General features: G+C 30.2%; 1 long non-coding RNA gene and 1 other non-coding gene across 2 annotated transcripts in view; one reads left to right on the forward strand and one right to left on the reverse strand.

Annotated features, from left to right (window-relative positions):
- LOC142333279 (uncharacterized) overlaps nucleotides 1-17,551 on the forward strand; it is a 770,509-nt gene that overhangs the window by 529,166 nt on the left and 223,792 nt on the right. The window lies entirely within an intron of this gene.
- On the reverse strand, nucleotides 10,913-10,994 carry TRNAL-UAG (transfer RNA leucine (anticodon UAG)). The gene has a single exon. It is a non-coding gene; the product is annotated as a tRNA-Leu (tRNA).

The raw sequence follows: 17,551 nt of genomic DNA on the forward strand, positions 1-17,551 counted from the left end.
TTAGGCACATTATATTCCAAGCGGTATCTGTTTTAAAATGGGCATATTTGTATTTTTTGCTTATTTTTGCTTAAGCATCTCCGGAATATCATGAGAAATGATTACTTCGTTATGCGTCACTTGATAAAGGTTTGGTTAAATTTTTATTAAACAAAATTTAAAAAAATCGCAAAATTATCCATTTTTTTTCTTCCCTTTCTCAAGATAACTCGATAATTCTTCATTTTAGAGAAAATATGAAAAGAGAAAAAAGTCTTTTATTAAATTTTGCACAGAATTTCATCGGTTACAAATCGAAAAACAAATTATATTGATCAAAAATAGCAATAACTGTCGAAAAGGTGAAAAAAAAGAAGATTTTTTGGTAATTCTTTTCGAGTACTTATAGATAGGACCTTCAGATTTTGCCTCAAAAAACGTTTTAATATGATAAAGCAACACCCTAATTTCAACAAAATCGGTCTGGCAGTTTTTGCACAATAACTTTGCAATTTATCCTTTTCAATAAATAAAAAAAAAAAAAACAGATTTTTTCAAGTTGTGTAGATCCTGAATAAAGTCTCTAGATACTTGAAAATTTAATCATGTAAAACAGCACTCAAACTTTTAAATTGATTTTGAAAATTTTAAATCGGTTAATTAGGAGAGCCTAGGGAATTTTTACAAATATACTTGCAATTTTAACAAACAAAATTGTTTTTTTTTTTTTTAATCTATGTCTTGTAAGTTAAAAAGTTCAATTATCATACAGCTAAACCCGAATTATTGCTAAATATCGGTCTATTAATTTATCAGTATTAATTTATACCAAAAGTTACTCATTGGCAGTCAAGTTTGATCTGTTATATATCCAGCGATAATTAACGAATTGAAGCTTTTTTTTAAAAAGGAAGCGTCTTTCCGAATACATTTAAGCTGCGCTTTTTAAAATTAATTTAGAAAAAAGTTCGTGAAGATATTAAATTTTTTTTAAAACCAAAAAAAATTGCAAATATGTTTGAAAAATTCCCTACGTTCTAGGGAACTTTTCTCTAGGCGTCAATAGTAGACCCTGTCACCATAAGGAGCGCTTGTGTAACACTGACGTGCTAAATTGTGTGTGTAGAATCCTGCAACTGTGTTTTCAGTTTTTTTAAATTATTTTATTATTTCATCTTGAATAAGTAAATTGAAAATCTATTTTTAATTGAAAATTATTTCCGATTAAAATTAATACATTTTGTAAAGCTCATTAAAACAGATTTTAACGTTCAAGTGTAATCCTTTACATTCAAATATCTACATAACGGGCTGATATGATAATAAGCTTATAAAAATTAAAATACTTATTATCGTATGATAAATTTAGAATTATAAAAACAATTCACTTAAAATTTAAAATTAGATTATTATTTTGATCGTCATCATCAGTAGATAGTGGGAAAACTTTATTAAAAACGAAACAATTAAACAAAAATTATTTAATCGCTTATTAAATTTAGTATCAAATTAAAAAGTTCTATTCCTTCTAAAATTACTATTAGTAATTTTATATTTATAACTTATATTTCATAATTAAATATTTATATTTTATAAGTTGATCCTGCTCTTTAATTTATAAAGTTATGATTGAAGTTTGTTTACACGAACAAATTTTTTTTAATTATAGTGTACTAGATAATGGAAGTAAACTTTAATACTTGTTCAAATTATAGTTGTTAAAATATTATAGTAGTAATAATTAATTTATTATAAAATAATAACAATCATAATTATAATAATGCCTTTACTGAATAACTATGGAAAATATTTAATATAAACTCAAATTACTTTCCGATAACAAAATGTAATATTACAGATCGTCCACTAGTAGTGGAGTTAAAATTGTTAGATTTTTAGATTAGATACAGATGACGGTTCGATCAGTTGGTTTGCACGGTATTTAATTCGTATTCTTCTCCCATAATTAATTTCCAAATTTGAATTTGTTAAATTCAAATCCGAAACCCTATTATACTAATTTTCCGATAAGTATCTGTAGATAAAAAAATCTAGCGTACGGAAGATGCCATGCTTGACGGGATTCAAACCCGGGAACCCGCACGAAATTCCGAGATGCTACCTATTTTCTTAAAACATAGATACAAATTTATTTTATTTTAACAACTTCTATCGATGTTTTTTGACCGATAGATTAATTCACCATAGAAGCTGAAAAAGAAGCTTGTACTTGAAAATATGGAAATTTTGTAGCGTATGTAAATGACATCCCTGAACGAGATTCGAACCCGGGATTTCCGGATGAAAGAACGAAATGTTACCGTCTCATGCCGGAGATCGGTTTTATTTATGATTATATGTTGTTTTTCAAAAGACAAAATATTTATGTTTCATCTGACGACTTGCTTAGTATTCTCATTAATTTTATAATTTTTTTTTTCAAAATGATCTGACAGCCATTTTAAATCTGACATTATATTAATTAACGATAAAAAATCTGATGTGGACATCACAAGACTTCCTTGTACGCCTATTAAATTACATTTACACATTTTTTAAAATTAAAAGTACATAAATTTTATTTCATTAAAAACGTCTGATATTTTGTTATTTATTTTTTTTTTTGCTATTGAGCTAATATTCTTCGTAATGTTTTTTTTTTTTTTTATTTACAATTAGAGGTTAATAATTATTAAAAAATCAATAACAATTTATAAAATAAAATAAATTAATATAATTCATCAATAAAATAATTATTAAAAATCAATCAATGAAATTAAAAAAAAAAAAAGTTAAAAAAGTAAAGTCGGATTCGAACCGATGTGTCTTCCCTTGTAAGATACAGATATTTCATTAATTAAAATTTTATTTGGCTATAAGTCTTAGCTTTCTTTTCTCTGTTTAGCCTCCGGTAACTACCGTTGAGATAATACTTCAGAGGATGAATGAGGATGATATGTATGAGCGTAAATGAAGTGTAGTCTTGTACATTCTCAGTTCGACCATTCCTGAGATGTGTGGGTAATTGAAAACCCAACCACCAAAGAACACCGGTATCCACGATCTAGTATTCAAATCCGTGTAAAAATAACCGGCTTTACTAGGACTTGAACGCTGGAACTCTCGACTTCCAAATCAGCTGATTTGGGAAGACGCGTTCACCACTAGACCAACCCGGTGGGTTTGGCTATAACTCTGGATTCAATTAAAATAAGTACCATTTATGATATTTCGTCGAAAAGCTCTCAGTGAAAGCTTATCACTGCAGTTAAGAAAAAGTCTAAAATCCAAATGTTTTGGGATTTTGGGCTTTTTTTGGACACTTTTGGTTCAGTCAATTGCAATCAAAAGGGGAGGTGCACAACTAGATTTTACAACAGTCGTTAATCCAAAATTTCAACATCCTACGCCTAATCGCTTTTGAGTTATGCGAGATACATACGTACGTACAGACGTACCGTCGAAACTACTCAGAATGAATTCAGGGATGGTCAAAATGGATATTTCCGATGAAATGTTGTAACCCAAATTTTTCGCAATACTTCGTACAAAGAATCAAAAATAGAATAAATACAAATTTATTACTGCTATTTTTTATCAGTATTCTATATGATTATAATATTGGTAGAAATAGAAATTTAATATTATCAATATTAATGAAAATGTTTTTTAAATAAATATAGATTAATAAACGGAAAATAAGTTAAAAGATAGTATTCGATTATATGTATAAATGCTGGCGTAAACTTACACTACAATACATCCGGCCTCAATCAGATCACTAACTCAACCACCTAATAATTAAGTTTTATACTTTCATTAAACAACTTTACTAGTTGAATTGCACTAGTATTTTAACGGGATTTTATTTTTATTTTCTACTTTATTGAAAACTTTCATTCAAAACTGCAGTATTTATTTCACGTAAAACTTTTTTTAATTCTTATTTATCACCTTAATTACTTTTTTCTGAGTTATATTCCCAACAAAAAGATAAAAATTAAAAAAAAAAAATTTTTTACGAAAGTTAAAGTACTAAGCTCCTTTTTGAAGCTTTTTAATTACATGTTAGGTTTAATGAAAGTTTTATTAAATATATTTGCTTTATATTTTTTCGAATGAATTTAAAGATTATTAATATTAAAAGTAAAAAGATTAAGAGACGATGATGAAGAGAGATTAACGTTGAAAACTAGAGAACGTGTGCGCTAATTAAGATCAGAGGAATTATATCGAACCAAAGAGCGATTAAATGATTGGCAACAAAAAACAAACAAATTTATAATCAACTCCGACTTAGGGAGAATATTGTCTGACAACATCAGAGGAGTAATGAACTAAACGTTTAGAATCTTAAGCAATTTATTAAAGATCGGGCATGTATGTTTCGGTATGTATGTTCCTGAAAGGTTCTATTTTTCAGTCACTCTGTAGTTAACTAACTTAGATGAAATTAAACAAAAATTCAAGAATAATTAAATAAATTTAAATAGAAATTAAACTAGAAAATCAAAAAATAATACGATTCTAAATTATAATTTTCAAGTAATATTAAATAATAATTTAATAAGTTGTTTCCCCAAATCTATTACATACATACATATGTAATAATTCCTATTACATTATACACTTTTAAAAGTACATAAAATTCATTTGACTAATATTCACTTAATGAATAATTAATAATATATTAACGGGTTAATATATTAACCCGTTTATAAGTGCGCTTTTAAATTAATATATTATTAATATATCAATATAGTTAAATTAAAAAAAAAAAAGTTAAAAAAAGGAGTTGAAGTCTCATTATAACCAATGTGCCAACCCCTTGTAATACCCAAATATTACATTAATTAAAATTTTATTTGGTTACAACCCTTTCTTTTTTCTTTCTTTTTCATGTTTAGCCTCCGGTAACTACCGTTTAGATAATTCTTCAGAGGATGAATGAGGATGATATGTATGAGTGTAAATGAAGTGTAGTCTTGTACATTCTCAGTTCGAGCATTCCTGAGATGTGTGATTAATTGAAACCCAACCACCAAAGAACACCGGTATCCCGATCTAGTATTCAAATCCGTGTAAAAATAACTGGCTTTACTAGGACTTGAACGCTAGATTTCTCGATCAAGCGACTTTTTGGACACCTGATATATATATATATATATATATAATTTAGCTGAAGGGCGTGCCGTAGGCACGCCTCCGCAGTAGTTAGGCTGTCCGGGCGGGTGGCGTCTCAGAAGGGGATTATTAGGTATCCAAAATTAACTCTTGTTTAAAGTTTTTTTTTTTTAATGATGGGAATTGATCAAGGAAAAGCGAAAAAATATCAGAAAATCTTCCCAATTAAATTTGGCTTAGATCGGTTTTGGCGTAGGCGTCAGCCTCCGTGGCGCAAATGGTAGCATCTCGGCCTTTCATGCGGAGGTCCCGGATTCGAACCCCGGTCAGGCATGGCATTTTCAGACGCTACAAAAATTTTCATTCATCTCACGCTTTTCTTTTCTTTTCTTTTTCCTGTTTAGCCTCCAGTAACTACCGTTTAGATAATTCTTCAGAGGATGAATGAGGATGATATGTATGAGTGTAAATGAAGTGTAGTCTTGTACATTCTCAGTTCGAGCATTCCTGAGATGTGTGATTAATTGAAACCCAACCACCAAAGAACACCGGTATCCACCATCTAGTATTCAAGTCCGTGTAAAAATAACTGGCTTTACTAGGACGAACGCTAGAACTGTCCACTTCCAAATCAGCTGATTTGGGAAGACGCGTTCACCACTAGACCAACCCGGTGGGTAAGCGTTTTTCGTCCACCGAAATAGAAAGTATCTATATAAAGTAGTGATGCTAGAAAAATGATTTTAAATATACATATATATAGTTGTACTAAGAGGGGTAATTACTATTAATTTTTACAAAAAGGCTATAAAATATAAAACTGTAAAAACAATTTTCTAAAATTAATGGAACGGGTGCAAGATATAGTTTTGCCTGTTTTATCCTACAATTACATGAAGGTAAACAGGATTTTAAAAGAGAACATAATGATAACAAATAGAAAACAATAATTGAAGGAAGCATGCTGTTTTCTTCTAACCCTTATAATCCTTTAAAAATACTTACATAAATGCCCTGCCCTCGTTAAAATCGTTTCAAAATATTTTAGAACTCTAAGGTTGTATATTATTTTCATATATGTATTTTATTTATTTAAAATAAATATTATGCGACTAAACAATAATTACTTACGTATTAATTTAAACTTATCTATATGTAAATTTCAACGTTGGGTAAATCTCACTTGATCGCCGAATAAAAGAGAAATTAAATCCGGCTGACGTTATTAATGTAGAAGAAAAAAAAGTTAATACAATATAAAAGAAGAAAAATATATTTTTTTTCATGTGAGATATATCAGGTGTTAATTATTTTAATTTAATGCGCAGAATAGCAATTAAATATGCAAAAAATTATCAAAAGAATCATAAACAGGATAATCGGTTTAGTAAAATTTATATATTTAATTTTAATCGTTCAAAAGGTTATCATTTTTATTGTCGTTTGGAATATCTGTGTATCGTATTAAAAAAAAAAAAAACTTTACTTTGCATTTTATTTCCTTTCTGCCAAATTTCATTTCATTTATTCTTTTTTGTTTAATAAGAGGAAAAGGGAAAGAACATTTTCTTCCTCTTTTCCTCTTGGTTTTCCTTGAAAACTTCAATTTTATTTCTAAAAGTATTTAGGCGAAAATTTTTTTTCTACTTTAATACTTAATCCCTTTAAATTTTTCAATTTCATGAAATTTCTAGGTATTTTTAGCTTTTCTTTTGGAAAGATAAACTTTTTTGTTTTTCACTTTTTTACTGTCCATAAAAGTTAAATATATTTTTCTTATTATATTTTATTATAAAATTTATTGTTTATGTACTTTATACTTCCTTGTAAGAGGTAAAGGAAGTATTGTGATCGCGAAAAATTTCGGTTTTCAGATTTCAACGGTTTATTTTGACTAGTTACGGTGTACGTATGTATGTATCTCGCATAACTCGTAAGATGTTAAAATTTTGGATAAAGGACGGTTGTAACATCTATTTGTGCACCTCCCATTTTGATTGCAATCGACTGGACCAAAAGTGTCCAAAGAGCCCAAAATCCAAGAAAAATTGGATTTTGGACTTTTTCTTAAATGCAATCATAAATCCTCATTGAGAGCTTTTCAATGATTTATCATAAGTGGTACTTATTTTCATCGGTTCCAGAGTTATAGCTAAATAAAATTTTAATTAATGAAACCGTATTTGGATCTTACACGGGGAAGGTACATCTGTTCGAATCTGACCTAATTCCCTTTTTTAACTTTTTTCTTTTAATTTACTTAAAATTAAACTAAATTAATTTACTTAATTTTTGTTATTGTGTTTTAATAATTATCAATCTCTAATTGTAAAAAAAAAAAAAATCAATTAATAATAATTCAATAATAAGAAAAAAAAGAAAAGGAAAAATCAGATCTTATTAGTAATATGTTTTTTTCATTAAAAAAATAAATGTTTATGCAATTTAATAGGCGTACAAGGAAGTCGTGTGGTGTCCACATCAGATGTTTTTTATTTAAAAGAGATTTTCAAAGTTATCAAACGTTCCGTAATTCCTGATAATTTTATTCAAATAATTTGAAATTATCAACAACTATGCAAAAAATAATAAGAGAAAATTTCAATTTCTTTTAAGTACAATTAAATATCTGCAATCTGCTCCCTGAGAACAATGAATGAATAGTTGGTGCTTGAAGAAAAAACAAAAACAAAAACCAATTAACTTCTCCATATTACATTTTATTACGGTTAGCAGCATTTTTTTATACGCCAATTGAAGATAATAAAATATTTTTTTTTAGTACGTGAAAAAAAGTTTATGTGTAACTGAGATTCGAACCAAGAACCTTTGAACTACTAGGTCGAGACGCCGACACTTCGGGAGGAGTATGATAAAAAGTTAACTTTATTTTTATCGATGGAATGATTTGATAGAAATAACGGTATAAATAAAAGTTCTTTCGTGACGAATAATCTGCGTACCGACAGTTGCTAAATATCAGTGGAAAAGTATAAATTTTGCTATTACTTACAACTGTGCACCAACATCGTTCGGAAAATTCTCGGCCAGAACAGATTTTACGCAACTATGACCAAACAACTAACTACAATATTTTCCAAATATAATTTAGATAACGTGCGTTTAAACGCATTTTGATTATGATGGTAGGGTAAAGCAAACAAGTTTTGATATTTTCTAAAAAAATGGGTAAATTGGATTTCGCTGTTAAAAAGTAGTTTTTTTTAAGGTTTAACCCCCGACATAAAAAACAGTTACATTCCACTTTAAGGCATTTTTCCATTCGTTTCCAACGGTAAAATGTAAACTGCTCAATGTAGACGTACTCAAACATTCATTCAAAATGGAGTGGAATGGAATGGAATGCAAAGTTGGCAGGAGTTTATTACTCCCTACTTTATCGCAGAACCTGGACAGAGTCCCTTGCTGCTGGATGATTCTAATCGGGCTTGGTTTTTTAAAAGGGTTATTTTATATCTCGGGTCTAATTTTTCAAGTTTTGTGTTGTTTTAGTGAATTTAAGACGGATTTAATTGCATTCCAATCCGTTGTTGAACCAGCGTTATCGAACCCATTTCATGGGCCGACCGCGGAAGGCTAGGCTTATAAAGCCTGTCCTCCCGACGTAATTCCCCTTCAGACCGTCCACTGAAGTCCTTTCGGTGCCAACTCTTAATAGGCTAGCAGGAATACGCCACAACGGGGCACTAGCTATAAGGAGGGAGCAATGCGTCCCCTTTTCCGGAGGAGTCGCAATTGCTGGGTTATTTTGTCTTACTGTAAGTTTTAAAAAGGAGAGGTTGTGTAGAAGCTCTTCATCCGCTTCTGGTATGGCTGCCCTTCAGGACGCATCTCTGCTGGGCTCTGTTCCGGACTCCAGTCCGTGATGTTGAGACGAGTGGCTGGTCTTCCTTCTTCTTCATCTTCTCCCTCTTCTTCTTCCGAAGACCTCTTCGTTCTTCTTTGGCCTGCAATTTCCAAGAATTGGTAGTAACCGAAGTTACATACCATTAACCTTGGAATTCCCGAAGCCCCGAAGGGTTGAACGGGGGAAAGTGCAGGTTTCTTCGTTCTTCTGTGCTGTCAGTGGCTGCTGGGCAGGTGGCTGCTGGGCTTGTGACTGCTGGGCTGATGGCTGCTGGGCTCGTTCCCTCTTTCTTCTTTCTTGAAAGGAAAGGAAGGTAATAGGGAACTTACAATGGTGATACCTATTCGCGATCGCGATTTTGGGGCGAAGATTTTCTTAAAAGAAGTAAACAGAAATTATTCACTCCACGTAATTATTAACCTTCAGACACACGTGTGTCTGAGAAGGGGCTGGGGGGACCGCGTGGCCGCTGTGAAGAAACCATTTGTTTTTGTGGTGGCTGTTGGTATCTGCAACAAAAGAAGCAGAACACATACCATTCAAAATGTTGAGCACGCAGGACGTCCAAAAATTTATACAATCGATTAAATTGTCATAAAAATTCAAGATTTCTGATTAAATGATCGTCGGCTGAAAGTACTCGAGCTTGCAAACACCTCGATAGACCGTTGACATCGGTCTCGATAGACCGTGTCAACTACATTTTACAATATTTGAAAAAATTATTGTAAAAAAAAAAATGATACGATTAGATATTTTCAAACATGAAATGATATTTATTTCAGGTTAAAATTATAATACATCATTTAACTACCATGTTCCTGTTTTTTTTGTGTTTTTTTTTATTGCTTTTATTTATAGTTGCATCAACAATTACACTCATTAGCGACTAAAGTAACATACTTTTTTTGTCTTCAATCATTTGACTGGTTGATACAGCTCTCCAAGATTCCTTAAAATAGTGCCAGTCGTTGCATTTCTGTATATACCCTACAACCTACATTTCAAACGTTCCCCGCCTGCGCAATTTTTCCCATTTACCTGTCCCTCCAATATTAAATCGACTATTCCAGGATGCCATAATATGTGGCCTGTAAGTCTGTCCTTTTAACTATATTTTTCCAAATGCTTCTTTCTTCATCGATTTACCGCAACACCTCTTAATTTGTCACTTTATCCATCTGTCTGATTTTTAACAATCTCCTATAGTGCCGCATTTCAAAAGCTCTCAGGTACTCCGATCATCTAAGTTTCACTTCGATATAAAGCTACGCTCCAAACATATATTTTCAAAAATGTTTTCCTGACGTTTAAATTAATTTTTGATGTTAAATAATTATATTTCTGAATGATGGCTCGTGTCGCCTATGCTATTCGGTATTTATATCTCTCCTGCTTCGCCCATCTGTAGTAATTCTACTTCCCAAATAACAAAATTCTTCTACTTCCGTAATCTTTTCTCCTCCTATTTTTTATTCAGTGGTTCACCTATATTACTTCTAACATATTTCATTACTTTCTTTTGTTCTTTTTATTTACATGTGATAGTTCTTGCGTACGATTTCATCCGTGTCGTTCATTGTTTCTTCTAAATCTCTTTTACTCACAGCTAGAATTACTATATCAGCAAATCGTAGTATCTTTATCTTTTCACCTTGTACTATCTAAATTGTTCTTTAACGTCATTAAAGTAACACTACATTGTGAGAAATAACAGAAAATGAACAAAACAATAAAGAATAAACATAGACAAGTAACAATAACAAATACAAGACAAATTTTTTGTTTGTAATATAATCGAAATTATATATATACATATTTAATGATAAGAAAACATTTTGTAAAAATAATTCTTCTTGTTTCATTACTAACAGAATTTTATTTTCTTATAAATATTATATAACAGTGTAATATAAAAGCTATTGCAGGGTAAAAAAATACTGGCAGCGGTGGGATTCGAACCCACGCCTCCGCAGAGACTGGTGCCTAAAACCAGCGCCTTAGACCACTCGGCCACGCTACCTGTGATATACACATGATATAACATTTTAATTTTTACAGGAAAGAAAATTTTCATTGAAAGAAAAATAACCCATAATTTTTAATAAAATTCAGCAAAAAAAAAGTGCGGGATATAAAAATTATTTTTTTTAAAATACTAGAAACTCCAATATACATTTTATATTACTAAAAAAAAAATGTATTATGGAATAAAGCGAAGTCGTAAAAACAAATTCATTTTTATAACAGGCTTTTCTAGACTGCAAAACTATAAACATTTTTGCAAAATAATAAGAGCCGAATTAAAAAGATTTCTTCACCAAACGGTTAGAATTAAATTTTTATTTAAATTTTTTAGAGGTCTTTCTTCTGATGGTCTTACTGTAATATTTCACCTGTTTTAAGTGAATTATTTTTTCCTAACCGTCTATATAAATAATTTGAAGTTTTTTTCATCAGCATCACGTCATATAACAGAGTAATTATACAGTTATTATACCATGATATCATTCTGATATGGAAAATGTTTTTAAGAAACTTCATTGAAAAACTTAGGTAAAAAATAATACACATACACTCAGCCCAGACAGACTTACCTTTGGTGCAGGGTGTTTAAAGTGTTTTTCTGTTTTTCTTTCCATTCTTTTATCACGATAACTTCTAGTGTTCTCTTCGCGTAACCTCCGATCAGGAAATTTACTAATTTGTTGATAATTAAATAAAAATGAATTTATATCAGCCTTTAATAATCGTATATTAGGTATCTTGAATGCTTTTAATTACTTTTTTTAAATTGATTTTGTTTCTAGATATTTTTCAATACATAATGATTCTTCTTTTGGTTCAAAATTACAGTATTTTTTTGTCATATTACAGTCACTTTATTTTTCAATAAAAGTTAAATTTCTTTAACCTTTTCCCATCACAATGATCCGCGGTTGATTAGCGGTCCGCGAATATATGTTGGTATCTGATTGCCTCCCTTCATAGTCTTATGCTACCCTACCCACTTGTGAAAAAAATTTCAAAAAATTACAGTATATTAAAGAGATTTAACAGATTCTGACAACAAAAAAACCGTTACGATTGGATAGTTTTTATGCTTTTAACAACAAAAAAATTGAAACAGTACAAAAATTACGATAATTTAATTGCAGAATTTTTTTTGCGCATTTCTACCGTGTTTTTTATTAGCGATTTTTTTTTTGCATTGTGTTTATGAAACATAGTTGCTGATTTTAAAAATAATACTTTCAAGCAAATCGGTTGAATATTGGGCAAAATATGATGAAAACCCCGTGTCATAATTCAACGATTAGTAACATATGTTAGTATAAGTGAAAGTAGATTCAGAAAACTACGTTTTATAAAAATCCCCACCACTCAAAAGGCTATTCAGATTGACAAAAAACCATTTTTACTGTATACTGTTATTCATTATGAATCGATATGAGTTACATGTTTACCGATATCATTTGTCTGAAAAGATATTTATAGACCTCAAGTAAAAGTGACGTATTTATGACCACAAATTCCTTCTTTTTTTTTTTTGTGTGTGCCGTAAATCATAATTTATTATATGTTTCAATACATCGATATGTTGCTAGTAGGATAAGCTATTTTTATAAATAATAAATAAATCCGTAACCTCATAGAAATTATAATATACAAGTCACACACACACACACACACACACACACACACAAGCACATTTCTGAGAAAAGAATGGTCATATTCTTTCTAGTCTAAATAAAACATTTTACATCGTATAAACGACGTTCAAATTGTGTAATAAAACTGATTCCTTTGTGAATATAAAAAAAATAATCGACTTAGATGCCATATAAAATGATTTTCTAACATCTTTTTAAAACTGACGCCGTACATAACCAGTTCCAAGGCTACTTGATCTGAAAAGGTTTTTTCGTGTTCAATTGATTTATATAAATTATCTAAGAGATTAATTATCTACAATTTTTTTTGGAAACTCTTATTTATAAAATGGCGATTGTAATTGATGATTGTTGTTATTGTCACCTATCAACCAAAAAACTTTAAAAAAAAAGTTTCTTATTGAATTATTATTTATTGAAATTTTATTTTTACAATTACAGATTGATAATCATTAATAAGTCAATAAAAAAAATTAAGTAAATTAATTTAGTTTAATTTTAAGTAAATTAAAAGAAAAAAGTTAAAAAAAAGGGTATTAGGTCAGATTCGAACAGATGTACCTTCCCCGTGTAAGATCCAAATACGGTTTCATTAATTAAAATTTTATTTAGCTATAACTCTGGAACCGATTAAAATAAGTACCACTTATGATAAATCGTTGAAAAGCTCTCAATGAGGATTTATGATTGCATTTAAGAAAAAGTCCAAAATCCAATTTTTCTTGGATTTTGGGCTCTTTGGACACTTTTGGTCCAGTCGATTGCAATCAAAATGGGAGGTGCACAAATAGATGTTACAACAGTCCTTAATCCAAAATTTTAACATCCCACGGCTAATCGTTTTTGAGTTATGCGAGATACATACGTTCGTACAGACGTCACGCCGAAACTAGTCAAAATGGATATTTCCATTGAAATCTGAAAACCGAAATTTTTCGCGATTACAATACTTCCTTTACCTCTTACAAGGAAGTATAAAGTACATAAACAATAAATTTTATAATACAATATTATAAGAAAACACAAACACATAAAACATATAAAATTTTATTTCATTAATAACTTCTCATATATATTTTTTATTATTATTGTTATTATCAACAATAAACAATATTAATAATTATTAATAAATCAATATATTTAATTAAAAAAAGGAGATGAATTCGGATTTGAACCGATATGCCATCCCTTGTAGGACACAAATAATTCATTAATTAAAATTTTATTTGGCTATAACTGTAGACCGATGAAAATCAGTACCACTTACGATATATCGTTGAAAAGCTGTCAATGAGGGCCTATTACTGCAGTTAAGAAATAAGTCCAAAATCCAACTTTTTTGGACTTTTGCGACTAAAAACGATTAATTTACCATTTTTCAGAGGTAATGTTCTTAACTGGCAACATTAAAAAAAATAGAAATGATTTTAGTAATCTACAAAAACTGTGTACAATTTACATATCTCCTTGAAGAACGAAGAGTTAGCTATTAAAAATTTACCAGTTACAAATGAAAATTATACAATTAAATTAGGTCTTTTAAAAAAACGTTAGACAATAAATATTTAAATGTATCTCATAATGCCGATTGTATTTTAAAACTAAATTCCATAAATGGAGAATCTTTGGATAATTTATCCAAATTTATTGTCGAAGTATCTTCATGCGTCAATGCTCTTGAAGCAATAAATAATCCAATCAATACATATGAATTTATTTTTGTTCAATCGTTAACATCAAAGTTAATTTACAATACTTCCAGATTATGAAAGGAGAATCTGAGCTTTTTTGGACAGTTTTAGTCCAGTCGATTGCGATCAAAAGGGGAGGTGCACAAGTAGATGTTACAACAATCTTAAATCTGAAGTTTCAACATCCTACTAATAGTTTTTCTGTTACGTGAAATACATACGTACGTACGTACGTATAGACCTCATTCCGAAATTAGTCAAAATGGATTCCGGGATGGTCAAAATGGATATTTCTGTTGAAATATGAAAACCGACATTTTTCGCGATCACTATACTTTCTTGTACTATACTTTATGTGTGTGCGCCTGCATGAGTTCATCAATAGCCTGGATTAATAAGTTTTTAATAAAAAAAGCAGATCTTAAATAGATATGTTCATCCTACTATAAAATCACAGTTTTTATTCATTCCTGCATAAACAAAAAAAATATTTGATCTCTAAGAATTTGAATAGTCGATCCTGGAGTTGTAGCGCTTCGGTCTTTCATCCGGGCTCGAATCCCGGCCAGGGATAGCATTTTCCATACGCTACAAAATTTCAGTTTCATATTTCCACAGCAGGCTTTGAGCCTTATCAGGTGAATTAATCATAAAAAATTAATAAATAAATTTTTTTTAAATAATAAAAAGAAAATTATGTTCCTTACTTCACAGTAAATAAATATATTTAGTAAATTAAATACCGAGCACAAGTTAATGTCATTTGCTCTTATTAATAATGGAAGAATTTTTTTTTTGTTTGATGATATCCCCACGTAAGCTTCAAGCTTGTGCGTGGTATATAGAAATGGAATTTTGTAGCGTATGAAAAATGCCATGCTTGACCGGGATTCTAACCCGGATCCTCCGGATGAAAGGCCGAGACGCTACCACTCGCGCCACGGAGGCCCGATAATTATTTAATTTTTTTTTATTCCGTCTCTATATTCACATCAGATGGATTATAAAGAATTGTACATTTCAAATGTAGAATGATTATTACTGGATTATAGTGTTTTTATCAGTTTTTTTTTCAATTTTCCTACATTGATGGATTAGGTTTCCTGTTGTATCGAGTTCAAAAATTACCTTTTATTTTTCTTTTTTTTTTATAATTCTGCCCTGCTGCGCGTAATCATTGGTATTGGAGTGGGTAAATCGGTGATACGAATAAAGAATAAAAACCGTTGAAGTAGTTGAAAGTTTTGTTGAAATAAAGTATCAATTTATACATCTATGAATACAAATACAAACTCTTGATAATTCCCGTAATTTCAGCGTATAAAATTATTCGACAATAGCAGATTTATTGTTATAAATACGCTCAATTACTCTTCACTAGCTTTTTCGTCGTAATAAATAACGAATGATCGCTTAATAGATTAAAAAAATATAACGGTATTAACTTTTGAATAAAAATAAATAACTCTTAGAATTTTGAAATATAAATCCTTTTTTTTGTATATTATTGTTATTGTTTTTTTTTTGTTGAAATAAACATTGTGCCATAAAAAATATTGTTGGTATTATGAGGATTTTTGTGAAAATATGGATATCATTTATATGTTTTTTAAGCTGGATTTATAACTTTATAAAAAAACTAGCAGACCCGGCAATGCTTTGCTGTTGCTAGATTTTAGTATATATATATATATATATATATATATATAGATTAAATTGAAAGTTTGATGAGACATTAAAAAAATGAACATTACGGACCCTCATAAAACTTAACCTTTCACTTTATCTCTTCCACTCTTTTTCCCCCGCGCGTAAATCGGTCCAGTAGTTTTTTTAGTTTATAGCGGTCACACATACGAACATTGCCTTTTATATAATTATATAAAAGAAGAAAGTCTGTTTATATATTTGTTTGGTAAATATCTCGACACCGGCGCCACCTAGTGGATACAGCTTCTGCAAAAATTGTTCTTTTCATGTTATCTCTTAGCTAAAAGAGGATGTCCTGACTGATGATTTACTGAATCATAATCAACGTACAACCAAAACTATTATGGGTAGAGACTTGAAATTTTCAGGGTACCTTCGTATCTTTAAGTAGGCGTATACTAAGAAAAGAATTTGCGAAATTTTGATTTTAAAGGGTTCAAATCGTCAAAAAAATAAATTTCGTGTTATCAGCGCTACCTGTTGGACGTAAAAGCAACATACGCTGTACTAAACATTTTACGATTCCTTTGCAATGTTTCTGATATGTGTGTCCGCCATAGACTAAAAAACTACTGGACCGATTTACTCGCGGTGAAGAAGGTAAAAATCGAAAAAGGTAAAAGGGGAAAAAAGGGAAAAGGAAAAACGGTAAAAGGAAGTGGAAAGGGAAAAATAAAAGAGGAAAGTGGAGGGGGTTTAAATAAATTTAATTAAAATTTTAAATTAAATAAAATAATATTAAATTAAATTTAAAATAAATAATTAAATTTAAATAATAAATAATTAAATTTCCAGAAGAATAGAAAACCGCAGTAATCCACCCTTTACATAAAAAAGGTGATAAAACCAACCCTGACACTTATAGGGGAATTTCCTTACTAGATTGCACTTACAAAATTCTATCGAGAATAATTTCCACAGAATCAAGGACCAACTGGAACAAGAACTAGGGGAATACCAAGGGGGATTTAGACCATGGCGAGGCTGCCCAGAACAAATTTATAATTAATTATAAGGTATCATAAACTAAGGAATAAACAACTGGTAGTGACTTTTATTGATTTCAAGAAAGCATATATTGTGTACATCGAGGATCCCTGCTAAAAATCCTGAGAAATTAAGGGCTTCACCCAAAACTAGTCAAAATCATCGGACTAACACTAACGGATACCAAATCCAAAGTTAAATTCAGGGGAGAAATATCTGATCCATTCGACATCAAAACAGGACTGAGACAAGGAGATGGACTGTCACCGCTTTTATTCAACTGTGCCCTTGAATTTATAATACGGGATTGGAAAAAATTAAATAAAGATAACGTTAAAATAGGAAAAGATATCTCAGTAAATCGCCTAGGCTTTGCGGACGATTTAGCCCTACTAGCCCAAAATATAGAAGAGGCCAGATACCAACTGTCAACCCTGGAAGAGATTGCAGGAAAAATTGGTCTAAAAATTTCATACGAAAAAACCAAAATTATGTCGAGAGACCCGCTATGCATAAGC

This window comes from Lycorma delicatula, chromosome 12 (assembly GCF_047948215.1).
Source record: "Lycorma delicatula isolate Av1 chromosome 12, ASM4794821v1, whole genome shotgun sequence".
In the NCBI taxonomy this organism is placed as follows: Eukaryota; Metazoa; Arthropoda; class Insecta; order Hemiptera; family Fulgoridae; genus Lycorma; species Lycorma delicatula.